The sequence below is a fragment of the Lutra lutra genome, chromosome 11 (assembly GCF_902655055.1).
Source record: "Lutra lutra chromosome 11, mLutLut1.2, whole genome shotgun sequence".
Lineage (NCBI taxonomy): Eukaryota > Metazoa > Chordata > Mammalia > Carnivora > Mustelidae > Lutra > Lutra lutra.
The window spans coordinates 87,323,565-87,346,466 of record NC_062288.1 but is presented as its reverse complement, the minus strand read 5'-3'; the positions used below and the strand labels follow the sequence as shown (position 1 = coordinate 87,346,466).

Sequence of the window (22,902 nt, the reverse complement as noted above, 5' to 3'; positions counted from 1 at the left end):
TTATGGACAGAGTGATATAATATTCCTTTACAGTTTATAAACACAAAGCAATACTATATATGGTTTGTGAATATGTACATATAATATAAAAGTATAAAAATATGCACAGTAATGATTTATAGGAACTTCAAGATAGTGATTATTTTTGGGAAATGAGGAAAGGAGGAAAAATAGAGAAATGAATGAGATTGGGATTAAACAATAGGTTTCAACTCTACTGTAAGACTTTTTAGAACAAAAACAAACAAAAAACCCTAAAAGCAAATAAATCAGATATTAAGATGTGTTGAGTATGCTCGTTAACCTATTTTCTATATTTTTCTGTCTGTTTGAAATATTTATGGTGAAAATATTTTAAAATATTTTAAGAGCTGCATTTGCTAGAATGAGTATTCTGTTCATGTTTCAGGATCATGGAGGCGATGGAGGGCGTCAGTGTGTCCAGAAGAAACTGTGCCATGCCACAGGGAAACTAGAAAGGAGAAAAATGGACCCCCGCATAAAGGAGAGTTGTTTTTTTTTTAAAGACCCCTCTTCCAGGGATTCTCGGCAGGAAGAGTTTGCCTTCCTGCTGCGCCAGTGATTGGTAGGCTATACCTCTGTCCATGGTCCTATTCCTCTGCTTCAGACAACCTTAGAAGAATTCAGAGGGAGGTTCAAATCTGCAATGTAGAAAGACATTGAAGTGGTCTAGATAGGGCTACGAAGCTGAGAGAAGGCGAAATATTGTGGGTATAGCAGATCTTTGAATATTCGAAAAGAAGTCCTGACTGTCTGCAGCAGATCCCACCAGCAGAAGGGGATCCTGCAGGACAGCCATTCTTTGTGATATTGATGAATAGCGTCTCTCGATGGTGTGCGCTCCGCTTGAGCTTAAGCCTGCTTGGTAGGAGCGACACTATCATCTCCCTAACATTTCATACTTTTAATGAAAAGCCTTCTCATTCCTAGCACTTTTCATCATTTTTCCCCAACACTCCTCTAAGACCAGTTGATGTTCACCTCTCCTTTTACAGTGATGAAGAGAGACTAACAGAACTTTCCAAAGACTCTGGTTCTTTCTATTAACCAATATTTTTACCTAAGCTACTGGGGATATATAAACAGGAAGAGTAACTCCACTGAGAAAGATATTTTTTAGCATCCCATAGTAATCGCCTAAGAAACAAACAAATTTTTTCTTTTTTCTTTTCTTTTTTTTTTTTTTGAGATCCCAGGAGGTGTCTGGCACTGTGCGACGTGGTATGAGCATGAGAGTGCAGAACATAATGTTTGGGAACATAATGTTCCTCCAGGGACTTAAAAATTAATGCAGATCCAAAACTGTTAGAAAAATGTTGATTGTAATAAATTATGGGAAAACAAAGTGAAAGGTGTGGGGGCAAAAAATCCTGAGCATAATGACAAACCAGGGAACATGAATACAGAATAGGATGAGCCAATTAACCTCATGAGAACATGGACTTCACAGGATGGACAGAATGCAAGATACTTACCCTGAGAAGTCAATTTTGCAGACTCAGTTACTTGTCCACACACACAAAATCAATAGTTGTTTGTGATGGGGCACTGGCAAAAAAAATTACTGTTCTTTCTGTAGATGATGTCTAAACCACCCAGCGTACGATGAAGGGCTTAAGAAAAAAAAATATGTGGGTTGACAAACTTTTAATCTACAAAAGTGGTGATCTAGTTTTGGGTGATAGCTCTAATGGAAATAGGTGCAGTTGTGTTTGTAGATGCTGATTTTTATCAGCAACCAGAAACTGTGCTAAAAGCTCAATTTGGCCTACTTTAGGTTCCCTGGGTAAGTTAGTGGGGGAGTTTTCATTAGGTTTTTGTTATATGTCAGAAGAGGAAATAAAGAAATAAAAAAACACTGTGATATGTAGGTGAGAAGCTATCTTAATAGAAATAGTTCTTTAGTCTAGGATGTTTCCCTAACAAGGTGATGGAAAGTACTTAGAGGTGCAGGGACCTAACTGGTCTTCAGACTAAGCTTCCTTCATTGTTCCAGCCTTCCCATTTTAACTATTTCAACCTTGCTAACCTGCCAATACTAGGGGAGTTAGTTTTATTTATATACTGATAGTCAGCTTCTGATTTGGGCATTGTACCTTCATTCACTTGTGGTCATTGCACCTTCATTCACTTTTATACTCCCCCCCATATTTTCTTGTATTATAGTAATATGAAAAGATAAAAATGTCTAGAAATGTTTTTTTTTCCATTGTGGAAGTGAATAATTTAGACTGTCACTTCCACATGGATATCTAATAGACATCTCAAACTGAACACAACCAAAAGAGAATGTTTGATTCTTTCCTTTAACCTTCTTGTATCAAACAACATCAAGAGGCTTAAATAGAGTTTTACTTTTCTCATAAACAAGATGTCTGTCAGTAGATTATTTCTGGTGTTGGTTCAGCCGCTCAACTATACATACCATCAAGGGCCCTTTGATGGTATTCCCCTCTTTTTTCTATGTCACCATCCTTAACATGTTGGCTTTTAATTATAGTGTTTTTTGTTTTGTAGTCACAAAATGGCTGCTGTAACTCCAGGCATTGTAATGGTGCTCAAGATAGCCATATCTATCCAAAGAAGGCTTTCACTTAGGTCTCATTAGCCAGAAATGAATCATTCTTGGCTGCAAAGGAGATGGGGAAATGGAGTAGCAAAAGAGAATGGGATTATTATGATTGAATTATAGCAATCATAATTCATCACTTAGAGTGGACATACTGTCACCCTCAACCAAATCAGGGCTCTTTTAGCAAGGAGGAAGAGAAGAACAGCTGTTGGAAGGGGAATTGACACAGTCTGCCATACTTCTTATTCCCAGCCTATCTGTCTCACTAAATAGCATCACCGTCTGCCCAGTGCCTAAGCCAACAATAGAGGAGAGAACTCTGAGCTCTTTCCTTCTCTTATGTCTGCCATAATAGATGACCAGAAAGTTCTGTTGACTCTACTTCCCACATATACCCTTTTCTAAATTTTTTTAATTTTTTAAAAGATTTTATTTATTTCTTTGACAGACAGAAATCACAAGTAGTCAGAGAGGCAGGCAGAGAGAGAGGGGAAGCAGGCTCCCTGCTGAGCAGAGAGCCTGATGCGAGGCTCGATCCCAGGATCCTGGGATCACAACCCGAGACGAAAGCAGAGGCTTTAACCCACTGAGCCACACAGGTGTGCCCCCCCCCCACCACATATACCCTTAATCCACTCTATTCTCCCTGTCTTCACCATTACTATCCTCGTTTAAGTCACCATTGTTCACCTGAATTACTAAAATTGCCTCCTAACGAGACAGGAAAAAAATCACTTCCTTGCTTAAAACCTCCTGTTGTTTTCCCACCTCACCTAAAATCCAAATTCCTTACTTTGACCTTCCATGCCTAAAGATCTAGGTTCTTTCCAACTTTATCCTGTTTCACTTTTCTGTTTGCTCCAGACTTCCAGCCCTGCCAGCTTCTTTCCTGTCCTCAGACTCTAATTGTTACCACCTTGGGGTCCTTCAAACCACCTGTTTTCTCCATTTAAAGTGCTATGCATTCTGATCTTTTCATGACCAGCTCCTCCTTGTTTCGATCACTGTTCATATGTCATCTCTTCAGAGAGGTCTTTGCTGGCCACCCAATCCAAAATGGCAACTTGTTCAGTCATCCAACACTTCAGTTTATTTCTCTGCATTGCACCTATCACTGTGTCACATTATCTTGTTTATCTCTTTATGTATCATGTTATGAAATGTAACTATTTATTTTCCAACTCCTCCACACTAGAATATAAACTCCTTGACAGCAGAGACCTTGTACCTTGTGTTCATTGCTGTTTTCCTAGCACCTAGATCAAGGCATGTGGCAGGTTCTCATCAAATATTTCTGAGGGAATGAGTACATGAGAGGAAAGATTTTAAGCGGAAACTTTGGCAATAAAAGAACATCTGTAACCTATTATCAGCATCCTTAGAGTTATCCTTCATAGAGCAAAATAACTTTGTTAGTTAAAGGATATAAAATGTGTTATGCTTTAAAGACATCACAATTAATAAGCAATACTAATTTCTTCCACACAGCCTCTTTCCTCCTGTGTCCTACTTTCCAAAGCTAAACATGCCACATGCACTCTTAGTCTTAGTGCTCTATCAGTGTAATTAGTGACTGCCTTCTCTCCTTTAGCCCTCATGATATGTTTACATTTTCTCACCATTTTCTGAAGTTCTGGGACAATTTGAAAGAAACATTTGGGCAATGTCCTCCTTTCCTCCATTTTTTTGGGGGGGGAGGTGCAGGATTTCATGAAGGGGAAAACCAAAATGTCCTTGGAAAAATAGAGAAATACTTAGCATCTGAAATTTTCTGCCTTTGGTGAGGTTTTCCCATTTTCTGTGTATGTTCTTCCTAAAGGCTAAAACCATTGGCACTCCCTTCACCAGAAAACCAGACTTTTCATCAGGCTGTCCTTCAGGTAAAATCTTAAAATTGGAGAATATGCAGCCTTCGTTCCTCTCTTTCTATGAGTCTTAAAGTCCTTCCCATACCTTCTCAATCCCAGGGCGACCCTCTGAAAGACCAGCTTCTGGATCAGCAGCTGGCCCGGCCCACGGGTTCAGCCTGCATCACAGACATCCCGTGCATCTGGCAGGCATTGGCACGTTGAAATTGTGCAACAGAAGCTTTGAGAAGTTCATCTCCACACTGGGGACACAGCATTCTGGTGATGGTGACCCAGCATACTCCCATATGTCCTTATGTTTAGAAACATCCCCAAATACTGCTCATAAGTCACATGCAAAGAATCCCTGGACTTGCCCATAGAAAATAGCAAAAGGATTCCCACCCTCAAAGGTCTTCTGTGAATATATTCTAAGCAAGAATAAACTGTTCCTCTGCACTTAACATGATCTCAGCCTCTCATGTGTCTTCACCTGCCATCACTCTCCGCCCCCGTGAACTGGTGTCTAGCTTCCCACCTACACCTTATCTCTTGGACATTCATAGGCCCCTGAAACACAACATGTCCCAAAATAGCCATGGGCATCATTACTGATCACACATCCATAAACAAGTGTGGGTATGGATACCCCCAAAATACATATATTAAAAAAATAAGCCATATACCAATATTTCTTTAGAAACAAAAAAACAGGAATAATATAAGTAATTAAATTATTTGATTCAATACTGTTGGGAGTCTATTTCCAGATTATATCTCAAGTTAACTGGGTAGTTTTATTTCCTTATGGTTATCAGGATTCTTTTTTTTTTTTTTTTAAGATTTTATTTATTTATTTGAGAGAGAACAAGCACAGAGGGAGAGTGAGAGAGAGAAACAGATTTTCACTGAGCAGGGAGCCGGATGGGGACTCCATCCCAGGACCCTGAGATCATGACCTGAGCCAAAGGCAGATGCTCAACTGATTGAGCCACCCAGGCACCCATGGTTATCAGGATTCTAAATCTAGCTCCCTAAGAATCCTATCTCCTGAATTTCAGTCAAATACTAATCTAGGTGCTGCTTCAGTCACTAATCTAGATACTGTGGAGGAGGGATTTTGCTGATGCAATTGATGTCCCAAATGAGTTTACTTTAGGATACAGGGATTATCCAGATTGGCCTGGGTCAATCGGATGAGCCCTTTCAAAGAACAGATTCCTCAGTTGGTTACAGAAGAGGAAGTCAAAGAGATTCTGAATCAGAGAAAGATTTGAGGGTGAGGCTGGCTTTGAAGATACAGAAGACCACGTGAGACAGAATATTTGTGGCCTCTAGGAACAGAAAATGGTTCTCGGCTGACAGCCAGAAAGAGAAGAGGCACTTCAGTGCTCGGGTCACAAGGAACTAGGTTCTGCCAACAATCTGAACGAGCTTGGAACCAGATTCTTCCCCAGAGCTTCCAGATAAGAGTCAGCCTGACTAATACCTTGATTTCTGCCTTGTGGCATCCTACGCAGAGAACCCAGCTAAACCCACCCAAACCTCTGAACTACAGAAGTGTGAGCTAATAAATGAGATGTAGTTCTAACCCCCTAAGTTGGTGGTAATTTGCTGCTCAGCAGGAGAAAACTAATACATCACTTTGGTTTTCACATCTCTAAGAAAAGGTAATAATGTCTGGCTATGTCTTAGAACCACTCAGAAAACAAATATTAGTAAGATTTAATTGGTATGATTTAAGTTCAATCAGAAAAGAAATATGTTAAATTATTTTCAAGATGCTATTATTTTTAAAATTAATTATAACATGCATGAGGTTCAGCCAGGTAATTAGACTTAATCCTAGTTAGGTCTGTTGCTCATATTCATTGCAGTGGCAGGACAGGGCTAACTTTAGAAGCCATCTCCGATGAGTTTAGAGTGTGGAATTTTTGCTTCAGGGAGCCATGATTTAATCTGCAGTTTCTTCATTTCACAAAACAATGTTGGCATTTTATAGATATTTTACTGGATACCACATCTACAGGTCAACTAGGGGAATTTTTTTTTTCTTAGCTGTATTTCCCTCTCTGAAAAACTTGACCTTTACCTTGGCAAATTTGTTGAAATTCATCAAGCTGTATTCTGACATTGAGAAAAATTATGAGAGAAAAAGCATAAGATGATCGTACCTGTTTTAATAAAATGGATCATTGAGATAAGAGAAAACCAAAAAGTGGGGCAAGAACATTCTGACCACATAATAATTCCCTGGGTAAACAGATATGAATGGTGCTAAGCCTGCTAACCCAGATTTCTCCTCTTCAGAATGATGCGTAACCATGGAGCTCTCTGTTGAGCACAAGCCCAAGACCAGATGTAGTTTAAAAAGAGTGACCTGGGGAAGATAGGAGGAAGGAAGTAAAGTAAGTGGGAGGTTGTACACAAGGTGAGAACATTCCAATTTAGGGAGTAGAGTTTAAATACAGAATGAGAGATAGAGCTTGGTAGTTAAAAGCTATACGACTGTAGGCAAACTACTTAAATTTCCCGAGCCTCAGTTTCCCCATGTCTAAGTAAAGATAGTTTTTCAATGTTCTTAGCACAGGACCTAGGACATGGAGTCCTCCATAAACAATGGCAGCATCAGGATCATGCAATGTCATCCTTCCGTCCTTGTCCAAGAATCCTGGATAATCATCGCTATTCTAATGGATGCTAATAGCCCCGCTGGCTGGTCCAGGGCATCGTGTTCAAAGCAAAAGGCCCGATGTCCAGGCCAGAAGTCTAGAGCAAATACTCCCTTAGGGGAGGGAGGGACAGAGAGAGTGGATCTGGCTATGGAAAGATCCTCAGGCAAGGGCTGGGTACTTAATAGATCTACAGAAGGAAGGACCTGTAGGCAAATATTCACAAATAAAAATCTCTTTCTAAAACAATCCAATTTTCTGACCCAATCAGTTGACAATAACTTGGCCATTGAAAATCATATTTTTCCAACATGGTCCATTTTCTTGGCTTTCCTAAGTCATTAATTATGACCCTGTTTTCCCAAATGTGGAAATTCCCCTTGTGCAGATGCGTCTGCTGGCCAACCCTCCTTTCCTGAGAAGCCTCCACAGCACAAAAATATTTTTGTTTTCCCCAATTGCCCACAGGGAAAATTTCCTCACTCTTTATTTCCCTCCTCCCTTAAAGCCCTCTGGCAATTTCCAGGAATCCCAGTAAACCAGAATCACTGAGAACACTGGAGAGCCTTTTGGAGGTTCTACTTCTAACACCGCAAAAGAAAATCCCGAACTTTAAATTTAACATTATTAAACCAACATTAAGAGTTCCTTTTAGTGACCAAAGGCAATGCCACTGACATCAAAATGCCTCCCACTCCTGCCTGAGAATATGACTCTGGGATTTGGGAGCTTAAATTATAACCAGAAGTGGCCAAAGTGATTATCCCTGTACCTAGATAAAATGCCATTGTGTGAAATACGCTTCAGACACATTAAAGCCCTATACGAATGTAGGCCTTTGGCCAAGGGGATATACGATCCGAATAGGGAGTGATTATTCAAATCATAAAAATTTATTAGAATTTACTCTGGTTAACTGACTCATCGTTGGGGTTTACAAAATGCCCTGTGTGGGGCTGACAATGGTATAGATACTTACTCCGGAGATATTTTGTTCTTTCCAGAACATTCATCAAGAAGCATTCCTGTGCCAGAAACTAAATTTAGCTGGTGGGGAGGGGTTGATACAGTATTGGATCAGATTGGGTCTCTGCCTTCAAAGTTTTTACACTCTAGTAAAGAAGGTGTGTTGTACACACTCTCAGTGGTTCTCAGATAGGGGCAATTTTCCCTCCACCACCCTCACCTCAGGGAGATTTGGCAATACCTGGAGACATTTCTGATGATCAGAGCTAGAAATAGTGGTGCTACTGGCACCTGATGCAAAGAGGCAAAGGATGCCTTCTCAACATTCTACAAAGCACAGGGCAGCCCCCCACAACAAAGAATTACCTGGTCTGAAATGTCATTAGTGCCAAGGTTGAGAAACCTTTAACTAGTGACAGTGCCTAGGACAAAGGGCTTGTTGGTTGATGGATTGATTGGTGTTGGTGCACCTGGTAAATGGCCTTCATTCCAGTCATTTTAAAATTGCATCTGTGCCTACCCCATTATAACTGTTAGAAATCTTTTGAATAAATGAGTACATTTAGACAGGTATTAAACAAAGCATGAGACAAAGTGTCAGTAGGCAAAATGAGTGATAATTTAGAGTGAATTGTTAACTCAAGAGGACAAAAATTTTCTAGCATGACGCCACCATATAGTAACTGCTTGGTGAATGTGAACTGAACATATTTAGATAATCTTGCCACACTCATTTGCTTAAAGCTTAAGGTGCACAGTATTGAAGGATCTTATCTTTAAAGCAGTCTTGGCAGTAGCTTTTCTTCCTGGAAATACTTCACTATAGAGTGCTGGAGTGGCATATTGTACCATAAAGGGATAAAACTATGAATTTTTAATAATATTATAGCATTCAAAATTGTCACTAATTCAAATTGGTCCTTTCTCTAATGTGCCTAATTAGTGAATGTTAAGGAAGTGTGACATGTCAAACATCAAATAACTGAGGTGGCCACTTAATGAATGTAGGGAAGGAGGAAGTATTTTGTAAGAGACAAAACATTTATATGATCTAAAGAGAAACGAGAGTATGGAAGAAGTATTTTGAAGTGTGGCCTTAACTTCTTTTTTTTTTTAAGATTTTATTTATTTATTTGACAGACAGAGATCACAAGCAGGCAGAGAGGCAGGTAGAGAGAGAGGAGGAAGCAGGCTCCCCTCTGAGCAGAGAACCAGATGTGGGGCTCGATTCCAGGATCCTGGGATCATGACTCGAGCCGAAAGCAGAGGCTTTAACCCACTGAGCCACCCAGGTGCTCCTGGCCTTAACTTCTTTACATAGAATGTGGGTTCTGCTGCTTATATATAATAAAAATAAAAACAACTAGCAGAGGCATGGACCTTGCAACTGTTGCTTGATATGCATAAAACGCCTATAATAAGGGAATGGGTAAGTGCCTCTCTCAGTGAAGGATCAAGAAAAATGAAGCTGTATCTTTAAATTAGAATATGTCCATAGAAATATAAGATTTAATTTTCTAAGTTTATTTATACTTTCCCCCCCAGAAAAATGATCAGGTGGTCTCATATTCTAGTGTTTATAAGATAAACAGAGCTATTATTGCACGGAAAATCTGTACTTTTGATTAAGTAATTACCTTCAATTGTGATTATGTGGGTTACCAAGGAAATATTGGCTTTCTTCTTCCACCTATTCGACCTGTATCTTCTCAACATAAATTGGTGAGTAAGTCAGGAAATGGCATCTAATTTTGTATTAACGTTAGTCAAATGTAAGTAGGAGGAGAGAGCTACCATTAAAATTTTAAATAGAAATAACTGGGATAATCTGCCATTTGGATAATCAGTATCAATGTTCCCTGAATTTAACAGAGATAACGGAGGCCACTATGTCTTCGATTTTTGCAACATAAAAGGAGCGAAATTTCCTTCAAGTTTGAAAATTCCCAGTTAAGTCTTTTTCCCAAAGTGGCTTTAATGAGGTATGTTTAGGAGTGGGGGAGGGGGAATTTAACTCTACTTTGCATAAAGAAACAAAAATGATTTCACCTCTGTAAGAGAAGGAATCTTATGGGGGTAAATTTACTAATGGATGAATAAAATTAAAAGTGACATATTTTTTTTAAAAAGCATCAAATGCTAGAAAATTAAAAGAATAAATTTTGGCTCAGGGGAATATTTAGTATTCTCAGAAAAAGGCATCACCAGTGAAAACAGATCTTGATTTGACATGTAACAACCGACATAGCCCTGGCACTGGCCAATCAAAATAGATGTCCAATTAAGCAGAATGGACAGTTGGTCAAAAACGACTGGAATGGCCAAACTAATATGTACCAGCTAAATGTCAACCCTGCGTATTTTATATGGCCATGAGACTCAGTAGAACGTTGATTAAATACCTGCTAATTTCTATTGAACTCATCTTCTTAAAATTGCTTATGGACTGAGGAGTCTTCCTTCCCTTCACTTCTTTTCATCACTACAAAAAGTTAGGCTTGGGGTCTCTTTAAACCGTCATCTCTTTAAACCGTCTCTTTAAACCTTCATTGCCTGAGTGCAAATCTTTTTAAAATTCTGAAATATCTCTTATTTCCATGTATGGAATGATATTCCCATAAAATCTGTGATGGTTATTTTTAGGTGGTGAATGGGTGATAGATGAGTAGATGGAACACAGATTACACCACAATGAAAAAAAAAAAGTGATTCCTAATCTGCTACCCTTTACAAAATCAACTATTTTTCAATCTCTGTTACTCATCCAGGATCCCCTAGTCTCAAGCAAACAGAACCCTCTAGCATCTGCGAGAAATGTGGGGAGGGTATTTTTTGTTTTCTTCCTTGCATTCTTTTGTGTTGCTTAAATTTTTTTCAATGATTTTTAAAAATAATTGAATAAATAAAAATGACCATTTTTAAGTCTCTCTATTCTATTTATTTAGCCAAAATTATAGTTTGGAGTCTTCTATTCTATTAGCTAATTGATTTTCTGAATTTGCTTCCCCAAACTCAACACGATTTTCACTTTTTTAGTTACGACCAAATTTTTAATGGATTTATTTTAATTCTGGCTGGTTAACATATAGTGTTGAATTAGTTCAGGTGTACAATAGAGTGATTCAACACATCCATACATCACCTGGTGCTCATCATGACAAGTGCCCTTCTTAATCCCAGCACCTATTTCATCCATCCCCTCACTTCTGGTAGGCTTTAGTATGTTCTCTATAGTTAGGAGTCTGTTTCTTGATTTCTCTCTCCCTCTCTCTCCTTTCCCTTTGCTCATTTGTTTTGTTTCTTAAATTCCATACATGAATGAAATCACATGGTATTTGTTTTTCTCTGACTTATTGCACTTAACATAATACCCTCTAACTCCATCCATGTTGTTACAAATTGCAAGATTTCATTCTTTTATGGCTGAATAATATTCCATTGTGTATGTGTGTGTATATATATGCCACATCTTCTTTATCCATTCATCAATTGATGGACAATGGACTGCTTCCATATCTTGGCTATTGTAAATAATGATGCTATACACAGGTGGCAGGGAGGGCATGTATCCCTTTGAATTCTTTGGGCAAATACCACTTTCATAACCTCCCATAGAGCCAATGTGAAAAGGCAGGATATCAAACTGTTTCCAGAGGGCACACTATCTTTGAGAGATTTTCTTTTGTCATTTTTGTTCTTTGTGTTGTCACATTTAGTTGTTTCATAATACTGCTAAACTCTTCAATTTCCTTTGAAAGGAGTATTGCCATATGTACAATTTAGGTAACTTGGGAACACATTGCTCAGTGGAGATGGTATTTGTAAGTGTTGGAAAGATCCCCGGATAAAATAATCTCAGAAATTTTCCTTTGTTGTACACGTGTCAGAGTGACATAGTGGGATGGATTTGGGAGAGACTTGGGAACTACTGTGAAATCGAGGCTTACAAATTCTTTATACAATTTTCCTTTTTAGAGTTTGTTCTCATGGTGTGATGGGACACTATGGACTAATAAAAATTCCAAAATGTCTTTAAGCCAGACGGTTCAGCCTCTTCACATTTCTCATGGATTCTAAAGGGTTATATTTACTTGAGACTGGGGGGTCCTGGATCAGTAACAGAAATTCAAAAATTATTGATTTTTTTTAAACGATAGCAGATTAAGAATAACTTTTTTTATTTTGCATTGTGGTGTAATGTTTGTGCTCTATCCATCGATCAGTATATAAGTGTAAAAAAGTCAGACATTTTTGTCACTGCAAAGTTTCAAGGTCAGACTGGATGACTATCAGGTATGCTTTAGAAAAGACATTAAAAGAAAACTTGACTAATGTGACCTCTCAATTCCTTTCATCTTTAACTTCTGTGCTCTGAAGTTTACCTTCTGATCTTATGGTGGTGATGCTTCCTATCAAGGACATATGTGTTTTCTGACTACCTTCCTCACTTTGCCTTGAACCGAAGCTTCTTCAAGGAAAGGAAATGGGTGGGAGAGCAGTCCTAGGAGAGCTGGAGCTGTCCAGCAGTGGAAGAAATTGCCCACACTCTAGGTACCAAGCAATGAGACTTACGGCAGGTTGGAGCACGGCTTTGGCTAGGCCACCGTTGACCATGAAAGGGGCATGTATGCATGCCTGTAGCAGAAGTATTGCATATGCTTATTCATCCTCATCCCAAGGAGATCTTTCCTGTTTTCTATATTGCTTTTGATTTAAAATAGGGTCAACAGTCTTTTGAATTGTGTAGGGAAGAAAGTACAAGGGGTAGGTCGAAGATTTGAAGAGGACAGAAGGCAAAAAAAGGACTATTACAGTGTACCAGCAGGCTTTCAGTTTGTTAATTTTGAACTATTTAGCCAAACACACACACACACACACACACACACACACACACACACACACACAGTAAACATGCTCTATCAGTAGATGGGGTCAGATCTATAGCAGCTTCATTATTTATATTTTGCAATCAGTAATATAGCTACTGTAGCACACCATTTGAAAAAAAAAATTTGTGTTGAGTATTACCTTGCAAAGGCTTTCCAGAATATACAGCTAAGAAACTTAGAATTTATATAGAATCTATAGCTAAGAAAATTCAAAATTAAAGTTAATCCCTCCTTAAAACGCTGCTCAGTCTTTCCCTTTCCAAGTGACAGATGAATTCACTTTGATGTGTGCCCACTTGATTGAGGTGATGAGGAATGATGTAAAATATTTAAGCATGTTTATAATTGTTTTTAATAAGTGGCTGGATACATAGCCCTTATTTCCTTATATTTTCTTCCAAAAGGAAGGATCAATGTTTCCAGATATCCTAGATTTGAGAAGAAAGAACTTTGAGGAAACATCTCATCCAGCTCCCTTATACTGGGTGATTAAGTTGTAACCCAATTTTATAGGTGAAACAACTGATTGTGTTGAATTGCTCTGAGTTTTTTTTAAACAATTTTTAACTTTATACAATAACATAGATTCGCTGTAGAAAATTTGAGAATTAAAAATACACACACAGATAAAATAAAAATCATCCTGGGGTAACTATTGTTTACACTGTGATGTATCACTTCCTAAATACATACATATCATCATATATGTATTTCATGTTCAATATTCTTTGAGGAAAAAGAGAAGGCAAAGTGGAAGAGCTGTTGGTCCATCTGACCGAAGCCCAGAATCACTGTCTAGGTATTTTTAACCATCTTCTTTAACGTGTCCCTACCCTTGGACATAATCTGACAATAGATTATAAACAAGGTGACAAGTACCCTATTTAGAAAATAGCACTAGGATTGTAGGCAATTCCTTACCTTTATTTTCCTGAATAGAGACCCAAGACATTGTAAGGGGAATATGATACTGCAAACATGGTTTTATTTTTGTGAGGTAACACTGGAGGTCCCCATGTTGGCAGCTGCAAAGGCAGTCACATGCTCAACAGAGCAAAGAGTCCTACAAAGGAAGAAGTTAACTTTAGCTTTGAAAATCCTTTTATCCTCCATGATTTTGATGGCTTTAAATTTGTCACCTGAAGGCGATATTAACATAATCGTCTGCATTTCAGCTAATGAATGCACCTGCTTCTAAGACTTTATTTTAGCAGTTTTAATGAGCTCTTCAAAAGAGTTTCCTTGGACTTACTGCACGGCTAGAGAAATAGCAGCTGTAAGCAACTAACAACACATTCAGTATTTGAATCAAGCTCTGTGAAGTTGTTAAACTTGAGAAGGAGCATCTATCCATCTGTCTGTGATAAGGGGAATGAAGCTGAGATGTAGCTGTGATATTTGGAGAAAGCACTAGCATAACTGGGGCTGGCCAGAGGAGGTTTTTCCCTGCTTGGCCATAAAATATGGATCCCAGGCAGTTCACTGAAGCTCTCTATATCCCAGTTTCTCATGTTTATAATAATGGTACCTATCCTATAAGCTTGTTGTAAAGGTGAAATGCCTCACCTGTTGAAAGCACTCAATTATGCTTAATTTTATTATAATTATTATGTTTATTACTAAATAGATGTGACTGTAAGTCAATCAATCAAATTCTATTTGGTTGGCTATAGGTTGTAAGATGGTTCTTCGGTGAATAATTGCTCATTAAAACCTATAGGAAAAAAAAAACCCAAACCGATCTCTTATGTTTAAGGAATCAGGAAGTTTATTTCAATGCCAAATCATGCCTTAACCCCACAGTGAAGATTTTTGAAACAAGATGTCAACCAACCTTTAGAAGTCTAAATTCCTAAATAATCCAAATGTAAGCCATTTAGACTTTCTAAATATTATGTAGATGCTAGGGTACTAGAATAATTACTTACTTTTAATATATATTTTAATACTTATATTACCAAATTCATTCCACTCTTATACTTATTTCAACATCACATTTTCATGCTGGGAATCTCCCTGCTCCTTTTTTCCCGTATGTTCCTCTGTATACTTTAATTTGAAACGTAGTAATAACCCATTCGATGCTCAGTTGAATGGAAAACAAAAAATAGGACAAATGTTGCATTAAAGATACATACAGCAGATCAACTGGAGGTAACACTGGGAATAGAGATGCCACAGATTTTTATCTTCCTCTATCTCTCTCTCTCTCTCTCTCTCTCAGTAAAATAGGTAGCACAGAGGTGAGCTAGGTGTTAAGAAATGGAAATTTTTTCCTATTTCTTTTTTATTTTATTTCAGTAAACGTGAAACAGTTACCAGGCTGAGATGGAAGTAATTTTTTTCCCAGATTCCTTTTCCCCTTTACACCACTGTGGCCAACAGTCTTCCCTCAATAATTAGAGCTAGTCCCCTGGTATTTCACCCCACATGTCACAATGCTAGGGAATCACTGAGGAAACCAGACCAACATAGGAGTCCTCACCACCTTATTTGTTATAGGGGTTTCTCTGGAAAGGCGTAGCATTCTAGAAACCACCACCTCCAGCCTGCTGAGTCGGCAGCCTTCTGGTAACTGTTTGCATCCCAACGTTTCAAAAGATCCATTTTATTCAGACTTGCATGAAGCATCTTTCCAGAAAGCATTCAGTTCTACTCTTAGACCCTAGCTTTGTAACCTAAGAAAATGACCCCAAGGGAGCTCACCTCTGGCTGCCCTTTGATTCTGATTTGCTGTGGAAGGCAAGTTGACCTCATAGTAATGAGGTTTGTTTATGGTCTGGTTACGCACAGTGTGGTCCTCAGAAGGGCAGCATCAGCACCACCTGGGAGCCTGTTAGAAACACGGAGTCTTGGGCCCCACCCCAGAGCTACAAAATCAGAATCTGCATCTTAACAAGATTTCCAGGTGATTTATATGCATGTTTACATTTAAGAAGTAGTGGTCTGAGGAATCTGCCTGAGATTCTTTCTGCAGCAATAGAACTCACCATCTCCTGTTCCAAAGTTGTATTCATCCACGCTTTCCACTTTCAGTCTCTACACAGACTTCTCTGCAGTGCTCCAGAGCAAACTATCTCTATTTTGGATGAGTTCCCAACTGGTGGGTCCTGTACTGATCTGCATTTCTATGGTTCGGGTCAAATGTGTATACAGCCCAGCCTACAACTAGCCAACTATACCCATTCTCCTGCAAGTCATCTTGCCCTCCTTATTCCCACAGCTGGAGTGTTACCATGTTCATAAATTATTGTTAAAGAAGGAAATTACCAAAAGAAAAAAAAATAGTCTCCATAAACCTGCATAGTTTAGAGCTAAAGAATATGTTAAAATTTTCCATCGTGGAAATTTCCCAGCTACTGGGCTCTTTAGATTTTTTTTTTTTTTTTTTCAGAGCTGCAAGCAAAGAATGGAAATTTCCAATTGCAGCATCAAGGGCTGCTGTTCTGCTGACTGTCTTGCTCAGCCAGGGTCATCTGCTTCTCTAAAACATCAAGGAATGCCAAGGTAGGTTTGAGAGAACACACACACTTCCTCTGCAGGAAGGAAGGAATGTCTTTGTGTGGCCTCCAAGCTGTGATAAGGAGAGGGGCGGGGGAGGTGACATGCCCTGCTCCAACCACCTGAGTGTGAATTTTGTTGATTGTTACCACCTATCAGCAGCTTATCGTATTTGACATCTTTCCAATGGCAGCTGGCTGGCAGGTCTTTTTTTTTTTTTAAGAAAATCCTAAGGTGGGTGGGAGATGCAAAGAGAGGAAAGAAACCAACATTTATGGAGGTCTACCCTCCTAAGCACTCTGCCAGCTATTTTATATATGTTATATCATTTAACCTTTCTGTGATCCGCCGAAGGTTAACTTCTGATTTCCTGAACCCAAATTTTGGAAGCTCCATTTGGGAAGCTCTACCTCTCCCCAACCCTCCCAGAAACCAGTCATCGGCAAGTATCCTGACGGGCTCCTCTCCACCTCTTCAATAATAACACTCCAGTTCCTTTTCACTCTATCGAAATTGACATGTATTTCCATTCACAGCTGATCCTGATGTCTGAGTCAACAGGCATCCCATAGTTCCTCAAATCCTGTTTTGTTCCTCCCCATGTCCTGCTGCCACTACCACGGAAGTCTGATCGTGGCAATTTCATGGAAGACCACCGGTAAAGCCATTGGCTTCTTGAGGACAAGGCCAAACATCCCGACTGGCTCCAGGTCAGAAAGAACGTTCTCAAACCTAGGTTGTGTGGCTTGTCTGGGCAGTTTGGCAATTTTGATTTTGGTCTTTAGTCATTTGTTTTCGATTTTTAGGGAATTCTGAATGACTGTAAGGACCAAGGGCTACACAGGTTTATGCTCTTCTTACTGACAACCCACGGTACCAAGAAAAGAAGAGTTAAGGAGGATTTCTGACATCCACTGTTGCTATTTATGCTAATTTTTTATTGAGGCAAGTTTGGTAGTAAGGTAGATATTCCAGCAATTAAAAAAAAAAAAAAAGTTGTGACATGGCTAGTGAGTTAAAAAAAAATATTTATTCCCTATCTGTATTTTTTATCACATCCGTATCCATAGATAGCAATGTTGTCTTTGAATACGGTGACCAGTTTTAGTGCCAACCCAAATCAGAAGTGGACTGGAATGGGAATGGTCAGTGGCAATGTTATAGGTCTGTTTAGGCTTTAGTTTAAAAGCTAATGTTTAGGTTACTCATTGGTTACTTCTCTAATAATCATTTTGCTTATTCCATTAATTTATTCAAATGGAGTCTGATTCCTGGGTGAAATTTGTCAAGTGGCATTTTAATATGGGTCTGGGTCTCCTATGATATGTACCATAGCTCTGACAGGCTTCTTTCCACTCCTCCTCTGCATTTGTCACTAACTAGAAGATATTGGTCCTCTCAGTTGAAGACACTGATGACTCATACCTGTGGGAGGGGCTGAATTATTGTCTGATGACTTTTCTTTTCCACTTTAGACCACAGAGATGACTTTAAAAAAATATATTATGGTTGGAATATATGCTGGTCTAGACGCTATTTGATTGACTTCAGTCATGGCCCCAGTTATCTCCCTTCTGTTTCTCTACCCTTGGCAACATGACTTTTCTGCAATTTACACCAAGAGTTAGAGTCCATTCCCTGGTTCCTTAAATTTAGGCTGGGTTTGACTTGCTTCGGCCACTAGAATGCAACAGATGGAATAGTGTGCTACTTCCGAGCTAAAGCCTCAAGTGTGAGCTTCCATTTTCCTTCTTGGAACCCACCATGGCTACTCTTCTAAGTCCACACTAACCTGTTGGGGGATGAGAGATCATGTGGAGTAGAGATGAACCATCCCAGCTGAGGCCATCCCAGCCCAGCCAGCCCAGAGCTAACATACCAACTCACCACAAATGCATGAGAAAGCCCACCAAGATTAGCTGGGCCCAGCCTAGAGTCTCAAAAACACTCAACCAACTCAGAGTCTCATGAGAAATAGTACATGGTAGCTGTTTTAAACCACTACATGTTCAAGTGGTTTGTGAAGAGACAACAGGTAACAATAAGGGTGTCTAATTCCCTTCTTCTTCTTCTTTTTTTTTTTTTTACCCCCTCACTGCCAGGAGCTTAGAGTCAAATCTTGAAGGCCAGTCACAGAATCTGTGTTTATTCTTATACACATATTTATGGAGCTCTTTATGGCTAACATATTTGCAATGCTCTCTCTTCTTGGCAGAGAATTTTAAAATTTAATAACCTATTGTTTGCTGTGTTGGTTCTAAACCAACTCAATCTTCTGTCTTAAATATTAGCTGATTTCTCCTTAACATCCAATTAGAAGAGATGACCCTAGAGCTAGATTAACAAATGTTTTTTGCAAAGAGCCAGCTAGTAAATATTTTACGCCGTGCAGGCTGTACAGTGTCTGTCACAATGCTGCTGTTAAATACTGCTAAGGCGGCTGTGGACTAACATGTAAACAAATGGGCATGGCTGCATTCCAAAAAAAACTTAATTACAAAAACAAGCAGTGAATAGGATTTGGCCCTCAGGCCATAGTTTGCTAACCCTTGATCTAGAGAATCTATGTTACTCTGCAAAAACAGTTTCATCTATACGATGATCCCAACAACTTAGTGGTTAATTCAGCTCCATCACTTTGGAAAAACAGAAAAATGAAGTCACTTCCCTTCCTCCACTGGTAGACAAGAAGGGGCTGACTATGGAGCCGCCTGCTGTGTGAAGACTAACAGCATTTGTACCAAGGCAAGCACTATACTGAACAATGTCAAATTCACCAGCCACTTAGTCCGGGACTGGTTATCTAGTCAACGCTAAAGGCCAGGATGACGTAAGCCATGTCTCATTTGTTTTGTTTCATTTCCCAGCGTCCAATCTCAAATACTCCTTTAACAAATGCACGCTGTATACGACGAGGACGGGACTCTGGTCGTACTTGCCTACTTGGAGTTCCCTGAATGTATTGTGCTATTTCACGGCTCTCTAGTTCTGCACACAATGTTCCTTCTGCCTAGAACACACTTAGCCCTCTTCTCTTACTGGCTAACACCCACTCACTGATCAAAACGAATCTCAGTGATACTGCCTCTTGGAAGACTTCCCTGAGTGCGCCGCCCTCAACCTCCAGTCCACGCACAAAGTCTCAGCATTTATTCTACCAAATTAATAATGAAAATAGCTAATAACGCCAGGTGCTTCCTCTGTGGCAGGGACTGTCAAATTGTCATGTAACTGAAATGATCGGTACCCTTCCCCATTTTCCTGATCCAATCATACATTCAAACACGTTGATTGTGCTAGGCGCAGAAGAGAAATAAAACCCAAGGCTCTAATGGAGAGTGTAGGCCCAGTGAGGGCACAGACCATATGGTATTTGTTTTTACATCTCAACAAGTAGTTGTGTCTAGGGCAGAGGTTTCACGTTAATATTAGAAGACGGAATGCAGGGGCACCTGGGTGGCTCAGTCTTTAAGCATCTGCCTTCAGCTCAGGTCATAATCCCAGTGTCCTGGGATCGAGCCCGGCATCAGGCTCCCTTTCCGCGGGGAGCCTGGTTCTCCCTCTGCCTGCTGCTCCCCCTGCTTATGTTCCCTCTCTCTCTAACTCTCTTTGTCATAAATAAATAAAATCTTAAAAAAAAAAAAAAAGAAGAAGACCAAATGTATGAAAACAGCAGATGCTTATATAGGGCATGATATATGCTGGGCAAGGTTCTAACATGGGGGATTGAAGGCACACAGTGTTTTTAACTAACGTGCCCATCAGGTCACACAGCTAGTATGTGACAGAGCTGGTTCTAGAATCCATGTTCATAACCACTGGGTGAAATGAAAGCCTGAATGACTCAGCATAAGTCCACACCACTCCTGAAAAAATAATTCAATGGCTGCCTCTGTGAAGGGCAGGGGTGGTCCAGCGCTAGCTGCTCTGGGATTGGGCTTCAGAGTCAAACAGAACGGGTTCACATTTGCTCTCCAGTGCTCAGTGTGGTTGGATGCATTGACTGTGGCTCCAACGCATACCCTCACATTTGCGCAAAGCACATTAGGGTTGCGTTCTCACTCCCATTTGATGTCTCCCACATCCTCTCCTCCTCGCAGGTGGGCAGGCATCAAGCCTTGAAGAGTGACCCCAGCCCTGCAGTGCCATGTGAGAGCCATCCATATTCATCCATGCTGGCCGACTCCAAAGGACACTTAAGCAAATTAGCACTTTGAAGAAGACTGCACAGGAGAGTCCATAATGCCGGTCAGTCTGGATAACCATGTGCGTTATTTTTAAAGGATGGCTATGAGACACTCATTGGTGGCTTTGGAAGTCCCCAAGGAGCCTCTCAGGGAATACGCCACTCAGTGGGGGAGACACAGACAATGACTGGCCTACAGCTGTCCCTGAGGACAGGTTTACTCTGCTGAAAAAGAAGGAACAGGTATTTCCAATAGAATTTTGCTTCTGAAGCAAAATGCGTTTGGAAAGTTTTAGGTTTGAGCATTAGAACATCAGGAAATGAAAGTGCTCACAGATTCCCCGCAGAACTTTGAAGTCCATGGTTCCTCGGAAGGTGGAACAAATGTGCCCATTCTTCTGCCTCTAGGCAGTTTTCTTAAAAAAATTCGATTCTTCCACTTTTCTCCCATTGCAGTTAGGTAAATAGGAGGAGGCAAAGAGGCACTTTGCTTTGTAGCCTCTGTTGATGGCCTAGAGGATCTAATGAAGGTGTGCCTGGGCCAAGCTTCTACCACAAGCTTCCGGTTCTCACTGGAGGCTCAACAGATAAGAATTCAGCAATTTAAGAATTGGCTCTTGCAAGCAGCCATGTGTCACTGGGGAGCTGGGCAAGATTGTATCGGCAAGTACAGGATAGCGTATGAGAAGATATTTTCTTCTCCTTTCTCTTCTACAGGCTTTCCTCCCAGTCAAGCATCAATCATGGGACTTCTCCGGGAAAGCATGTATTGCCTGGCTGGAAAACTTGAGAAACATTCAGTTGACCAGTGTTCTTGGGCACCTACAAATGCAGGTTTCGGTGCTTGGGTAGATTTTATCAATTAAAATAATCCAAATGTTATTGTAGGTATAGCCCATTTCATACAGTTTAATGCTTAATAATTCTCTGCTTGCTTTCTTATGTAAAATTTATATTTTCCCATCTAGATCATAAACTCGCTGAGGGCAGGGATCATGGCTTTACTTCTTTTCAATCCCCCACAGGACCAAACACACAGACTAGAGAAGCATAACACTGGGTGGTCAACAGGGAATGACCACAGGATGGTGTCTGGAGACCTGGTTGGTTTCTGTGCCACCTGCCCCACCTAGATGATGTAAGACCTTCAGGAAGCACTTAGGTTTCTGAGATGCGATTTCTTCATCTTAAGAGTACCCCCACATGCCTCACTGTTTTTTGGGAGGATCAGGTAAGATCATGCATGTGAAGGTATTTTGTGAACCAAGATTTGCTAGCTTTAAAGTGAGAGTGGTCATCAGAAGAGGCATTTAGTAAATATCTGATTAATTTGTAATGATAAAATACTGTCTTCCCTTCTTCCCTATATCTAGTTCCTGAGGGGTTTTGTTTCTCCCTCGATGCATGAGAGTGACAGATCATTGCCCTAAGCCCAGGTCAGCTAAGAAGAAAACGAAGAGGCGGCACCTTATATGAGAAATTTTACGAAGAGATGACACTATGAAACAGACTCAGAATGGTTCATTTATTTATAGTCTTTATTTTCTACTTGTTCTTAGTAAAGAAGGCAGTCTCTCTGTAGTGACAGAATTCTATACAGTCCATGAGAAAACTGTCCTTTCAAACATGGTTATTCCTCAAATGCTTCTGTAAGATATAAAATTTAGTCACAGTTTTTTGTTTTTGTTTTTTTTTTTTTCACTTAACCCATGAAAGTTGGATGAGTCCACTGTTTTCCAAATTCCATCACAGAGTACCCACTGCAGGACTAAGACATGGGGTTGAAGAATTTTGTCAATACACTGAATCCAAACCAATTGTGAATTCCATTAATGAACATATTTATGATGCCCTTTTTATGGGGCATAAAAAGAGGAAACTGTTTCAGAATTAACCGATCCAGAACAGTTTTCGGAAACCTTATTTCTTTTCTTTTTAAAACTCATTACAGAAAGTTTCAAGCACACCCAAAGGCAGAAGAGTAGTAAAAATGAACCCATCCTTATTGGACCTGTCATCCAGCTTCAACATAAGACCAATCTTGCGCATCCTCATTTTTAACCAATATTAGTAGCCAATAAAATTAAACTCACACTACATGCAGATACATTTTAACATTCAAATCTCATGTTTATTTATCTATAGTTTCCTAAAATAATTGTATTTTTGTCAGACACTCTTCTTTCTTATTCTTGCATCCCTCTCACTTCTCTTGAGGCTGAAGTGGGGCCAGCTCCTTACAAAGTCC

At 39.7% G+C, this 22,902-nt stretch overlaps 1 long non-coding RNA gene across 6 annotated transcripts in view; it reads left to right on the top strand.

The window, feature by feature from the left end:
• The window catches only part of LOC125080823 (uncharacterized), a 104,879-nt gene extending 82,183 nt beyond the window's left edge, over positions 1–22,696 (top strand). For all 6 annotated transcript variants that reach the window (XR_007121492.1, XR_007121494.1, XR_007121493.1 and 3 more), the window contains 6 exons: positions 410–586; positions 16,362–16,474; positions 17,095–17,178; positions 20,569–20,716; positions 21,372–21,488; positions 21,680–22,696. This is a non-coding gene — a long non-coding RNA (uncharacterized LOC125080823). The remainder of the gene's footprint in view (positions 1–409; positions 587–16,361; positions 16,475–17,094; positions 17,179–20,568; positions 20,717–21,371; positions 21,489–21,679) is intronic.
• Positions 22,697–22,902: the final 206 nt, after the last annotated feature.